The sequence below is a fragment of the Prionailurus viverrinus genome, chromosome D1 (genome assembly GCF_022837055.1).
Source record: "Prionailurus viverrinus isolate Anna chromosome D1, UM_Priviv_1.0, whole genome shotgun sequence".
Taxonomy (NCBI): domain Eukaryota; kingdom Metazoa; phylum Chordata; class Mammalia; order Carnivora; family Felidae; genus Prionailurus; species Prionailurus viverrinus.
Genome location: NC_062570.1, coordinates 77,570,238 through 77,576,473, shown reverse-complemented (window position 1 = coordinate 77,576,473; position 6,236 = coordinate 77,570,238). Strand labels below are relative to the sequence as shown.

The following is a 6,236-nucleotide window of genomic DNA, read 5'->3' as shown; positions in this document are numbered from 1 at the left end:
AAAGCAGTTGGAAAATGGGGCAATCAGCTTTTACAGAGGGCTTACTATGGGTCTGGCACTATTCTGGTATATTCGTACTGTTCTGGTATATTACCTAAACTTACCTTCTTTGACCCTCATAATAACCTTATAAAATAGAAGTGGAAATTAGGATTTACAAGTTTTAAAAAACATTGAAAGAACTTGGGACAAAAATAGAGATCTGTTGTGCTCACTTCGGCAGCACCTATGCCAAATGCTAAAATTGGAACGACACAGAGATTGGCATGGCCCCTGCACAAGGATGACATGAAAATTCATGAAGCTTCCATGTTTGTGACAAACAAAAAACCCAGACTCTTGACTATGAAGAGCAAATTAATGGTTACCAGAAGGGAGGTGTGCGGAGGGATGGGAGAAACGGGTGAAGGGGATTAAGAGTACACTTACCATGATGAGCATTGTATGTTGTATAGGATTGTTGAATCACTACATTGTACACCTGAAACAAATATAGCACTGTATGTTAATGATACTTTAATTTAAAAAAAGAGATCTATCTAATTGCAAATCCAATTTTGTTCACTATAATAAACTTGGGATTTAAATGATTTACACAAGGCCAAGTAAAACTAGAAACAAAGCTGGGATTAGAATTATGGTAAGTAGATTTCCCCCCAAAAACAGGACACAGTGACGGGCACATGGCCACAATGCTGAATACTTAAAACTGGGGCTTTTATAATAAATCCAAAGGTTTACAGTTAACTGCAACCAATTATCAACACATACAGCAGAGTTCTTTTGTTTGTTTGACTACATTCAGTGATCATAGGACATTATTCATTTTCTCCAAGTGAAAACCTGGCTGGTTTTTTGGCATTGAGATTTTCCTTTCTTTTACTTACCCTGGAGTATTTGTCTTTGGTTTTCTTTAATAGTTTCCTGTAAATCAGACCTTCCTGTTTCCTTTTTCCCTCTTTATTCATCTGAATTGCTAAACATGCCCTGGAAACTGGAGTTCTGACAGAGATGTCAAGAACCAGCTATTCCAACTCTCTGCCCAAGGGCCCCTGTGCTAAACAAACATTTGCCTCGAGCCAAGAACCCTTTGCTAAGGTGCCCTCATTGATGAGACTCCCTGCAGTCAGGTCAAAATCAGTTTCCAAGCAATGGATCATGTCACTGTCTTGCTCAAAATGCTCCAGGGCCCCCCATCTCTTTCTAGGGAAAAGTCACATTCTTATTCTTGGCCACAGGGCTTTCCTTGTTTTACACAGGCTATTGTACCACTAAGTTAATCTCCTCCTCCTCCCTCCACCCCCTCTGTCAGCCCACTCAGCATCCTCCTGCCAGCTGCTTTGCTGCTCTCAATCCTCTTATCTGGCTCCCAGGTTTTTGTCATGCCCTGAATTCTATCCCCTGGGTTGGACTCCTCTCCTGCCATGCCTAACATATCTGCTTAAGTCATTTTTTAAAATGCAAATCTGACCATGTCATTTTCCTGCTCACATTCCTCTAGTGGCTTCCTTTCATCCAGCTCAGTGGTTCTGAAACCTAACTGATAGCAGGGTTGTAGAGATGCAGCTCTGAGTCTCACCACCCACTCCATCCCCCAGCCAAGATTCCAATTCAGAAGGTCTGGGATGAGGCCAATAATAATACCTTCCAAAGTCCCCTAGTCATTCTGATGATGAATCAGGTCTTCAGAGTATACCCACATCCCTTACCAACACATAATGCGCCCTCTGATTTGGTCCCATTCAGGTTCACACTTCATCACAATCTACACTAAACCCTAACCCCATCCCCACCCCACCTCCAACCCCTAGGACTGCTAGATTTGGGCTACTCTGACTTGTTTCCTGCACAATAACATGCTCTTTGCAATCTCCATGATTTTATACATGGCATCCTATTCTCTAAATGAGGAAAAGGTTAACTCTGAAAGATGACTTCCAAATCCAGCTCAGGCATTAAGTTCTTGAGGAATTCCCTACTATCCCTCAGACTGAGTCGATAGCTCCCTCCTGTGTATCACTTCTGATTACTGTATTTTGCTTATTTCCTATACAGTGCTCTATTTTATAAAACAGACAATGTATTTGTTTTATGCATTAACAAGCTTCTTGTATTTCAGCCAAACTTACCATTGTGCTAGAGTTACAGTTCCTTTTATGTATATATAACTTAGAAAATGTTTTTATTCCTACAATATCATATATGATCCTTACAACAATTTCTTTTGAGATAAGAGAAACGATATTCACAGAAGCTGGCTTGCCCCATATCACATAGAAAAATTATGAGAATTCAGCTTTCTTACTCCAATGATGTGATATATGATGTACCATATAACATCTCAAGATGTACATCTTATGGTGTACTTTTCAAATTACTAGAAGAGGCACATAGTAAGTGCCATATATAGGACATTAAAGCTCTATTAAGCAATGTAATAAAGTATCCCATAAAAAGGAAAAATTATATTTTTATCAATAATTGTATCTATTAAAAAGAAAACAAACTGATCTGTTAGTTAGAAACTAAAAATGAAAACATAAGCCTCCCAATCTCCCACCATTGCCTCTTTTTCATTTTGATCCTGAGGATGATTAGAATGTCCTAATTTCTATTTTGGTAAGTAGGTTTTCAGCAGGGTTCCCCTGAGGTCTAGCAAGCTGAGATAGATATAAGGGAAGCTGCATCCAGAAAGTGTTAGACACTAAGGAATTGATCTAAATTCTCTTTTTCACAGCCATTCTTCAGTTTATTCAAAAACTCTTAGAGAACTAATCTATTAATAAAATGTCATGACTTCCTTTTTTAAAATACTGACTGGTATTTTCAAAACCAGAAGCAAGTGAGCTTAGGTATAATTCTTTAGGGTATTCCCTGAAAGTTCCATTTGATAGCATTTCCTTATTTCAAATCTAAAGATTCAGACTTTGACTTTCAGAAGAATATAACTGTTGGTATCATAGGAAAAAGCTACATGGGGGGCGCCTGGGTGGCGCAGTCGGTTGAGCGTCCGATTTCAGCCAGGTCACGATCTCGCGGTCCGTGAGTTCGAGCCCCGCGTCGGGCTCTGGGCTGATGGCTCGGAGCCTGGAGCCTGTTTCCGATTCTGTGTCTCCCTCTCTCTCTGACCCTCCCCCGTTCATGCTCTGTCTCTCTCTGTCCCCAAAAAAATAAATAAACGTTGAAAAAAAAAATTAAAAAAAAAAAAAGCTACATGGGTCCCAGGCATATTAGAAATTAATTTTAGGAATTGATAACATCCCATAAATGGGGATGAAGAAAACCTACTGTTCCTCTGATGCTTTACTATTAAGACATCTCTTAGAAACCATAGACTTCATCATGAAAGGACCCATGATGAAATGGCCCCTCATCATGTATCAGTTAAGATTCTTTTGTCCTCATCAAGAATAATCCTCTTCCAAATGCAAGAAAATAATAAAGAAATATATCATCTCATAATTGGAATATGAGAATTAGTGTGGGGCTCCAAAATGGTGTCATCAGTGGATCAGCAGGATATTAAAGATCCATATTCTTTCTACATTTTTAGTCTTCTTTCTTTGGCAGGTTTCCTCCTCAGCCTGTATAGCAAGATGGCTTCAGCACTTATAGAAATATATTCAGAGAGAACAACATGTAGGTGAAGGAGAAGGATAGTCTCTTCCTGTGACTTTCTTTTGGGAGTGGGAAGACTTTCCTCAGACTAACTCCCACCTCAGTGACTTTCCTTCATGCTTCATTGGTCATAACTGTGTCACATGAACATCTTTATCCATAGACCAATTACTGTCAAGGTATAATGAGTGTTGGGAGTTAATCACAATAGCCATCAGATGCCATATTTTACAGTTTTTCTCTGAACCAGAGTAGCACAACTCTGTACTCACAGCAAGATGGAACAGATTAAAGAAGGAACAAGCCTAGCCTAGAATTAAAAGTAGATAAATAGAGTCTCTAGGTGTATGGCCATCAAAAATCATGGTAGACCCAAAATAACGTCATGGTATCTTCCAAATATAGATTGACTCAAAGTGAGGGAAATGCATAAATCCACCTTGAACATGGGCACTTGCTTCCTGAAACATGTCCCTTTCTTAGCAGCATCATGTAAAGCCAATGTTTTTATTTTTTAATTAATTTATTTTTAAATTTATATCCCATTTAGTTAGCATACAGTACAACAATGATTTTAGGAGTAGATTCCTTAATGCCCCTTACCCATTTAGCCCATCGCCCTCCCACAACCCCTCCAGCAACCCTCTGTTTGTTCTCCATATTTAAGAGCCCCTTATGTTTTATCCCTCTTCCTGTTGTATTATTTTTGCTTCCCTTCCCCTATGTTCATATGTTTTGTTTCTTAAATTCCTCATATGAGTGAAGTCATATGATATTTGTCTTTCTCTAACTAATTTCGTTTACCATAATACCCTCTAGTTCCATGCACTTAGTTCAAATGACAAGACTTCATTCTTTCTGATTGCCGAGTAATACTCCATTGTATATATATGTACCACATCTTCTTTATCCATTCATCCATTGCTGCACATTTGAGCTCGTTCCATATTTTGGCTATTGTTGATAATGCTGCTATAAACGTGGGGTGCATGTACCCCTTCAAAACAGCATACCTGTATCCCTTGGATAAATATCTAGTAGTGCAATTGCTGGGTCATAAGGTAGTTCTATTTTTAACTTTTTGAGGAACCTCCATACTGTTTTCCAGAGTGGCTGCACCAGTTTGCATTCCCACCAGCAGTGAAAAAGAGATCCTCTTTCTCCACATCCTCGCCAACATCTGTTGTTGCTTGAGTTGTTCATGTTAGCCATTCTGACAGGTGTGAGGTGGTATCTCATTGTGGTTTTGATTTGTATTTCCCTGATGATGAGTGATGTAGAGCATTTTTTCATGTGTTGGTTGGCCATCTGGATGTCTTCTTTGGCGAAGTATCTATGCATGTCTTTTGCATATTTCTTCACTAGATTGTTTGTTTTTTGGGTGTTGAGTTTGGTAAGTTCTCTATAGATTTTGGATACTAACCTCCTATCTGATATGTCATTTGCAAATATCTTCCCCCATTCTGTTGGTTGCCTTTTAGTTTTGCTGGTTGTTTCCTTCTCTGTGCAGAAGCTTTTTATTTTGATGCGGTCCCAGTGGTTCATTTTTACTTTTGTTTCCCTTGCCTCTGGATATGTGTTGAGTAAGAAGTTGCTGCAACCAAGGTTAAAGAGGTTTTTGCCTGCTTTCTCCTCGAGGATTTTGATGGTCTTACATTTAGGTCTTTCATCCATTTTGAGTTCATTTTTGTGTGTGGTGTAAGAAAGCGGTCCAGGTTCATTTTTCTGCTTGTCACTCTCCAGTTTCCCCACCATCACTTGCTGAAGAGACTGTCTTTTTTCTATTGGATATTCTTTCCTGCTTTATCAAAGATTAGTTGGCCATACGTTTGTGGGTCCATTTCTGGGTTCTCTGTTCCATTCCACTGATCTGAGTGTCTGTTCTTGTGCCAGTACCGTACTGTCTTGATGATTACAGCTTTGTAACACAGCTTAAAGTCGGGATTGTGATGCCTCCAGCTTTGGTTTTCTTTTTCAAGATTGATTTGGCTATTCAGGTTCTTTTCTGATTCCATACAAATTTTAGGATTGTTTGTTCTAGCTCTGTGAAGAATGCTGGTGTTATTTTGATAGAGATCACATTGAATATGTAGATTGCTTTGGGTAGTTTTGGCATTTTAACAATATTTTTCCTCCTATCCAGGAACATGGAATATTTTTCCTTTTCGTATGTGTCTTCTTCGATGTCTTTCATAAGTTTTCTGTAGTTATCAGTGTATAGATTTTTCACCTCTTTGGTTATATTTATTCCTAGGTATTTTATGGTTTTTTGTGCAACTGTAAATGGGATCGATTCCTTGATTTGTCTTTCTGTCGCTTCATTGTTGTTGTATAGGAATGCAACCAATTTCTGTGTGTTGATTTTATATCTTGCAACTTTGCTGAATTCATGAATCAATTCTAGCAGTTTTTTGGTGGAGTCTTTTTGGTTTTCCATATAGAGTATCATGTCATCTGCAAAGAATGAAAGTTTGACCTCCTAGTGGCCGATTTGGATGCCTTATATTTCTTTGTGTTGTCTGATTGCTGAGGCTAAGACTTCCAATACTATGTTGAATAGCAGTGGCAGGAGTGGACATCCCTGTCTTGTTCTTGACCTTAGGGGGAAAGCTCTGTTT

The 6,236-nt window shown here is 38.8% G+C and overlaps 1 pseudogene; it reads left to right on the top strand.

Annotated features, from left to right (window-relative positions):
- The first annotated feature begins 218 nt into the window (after window positions 1-218).
- LOC125147234 (uncharacterized) lies at window positions 219-317 on the top strand (annotated as a pseudogene).
- The last annotated feature ends 5,919 nt before the right edge of the window (window positions 318-6,236 follow it).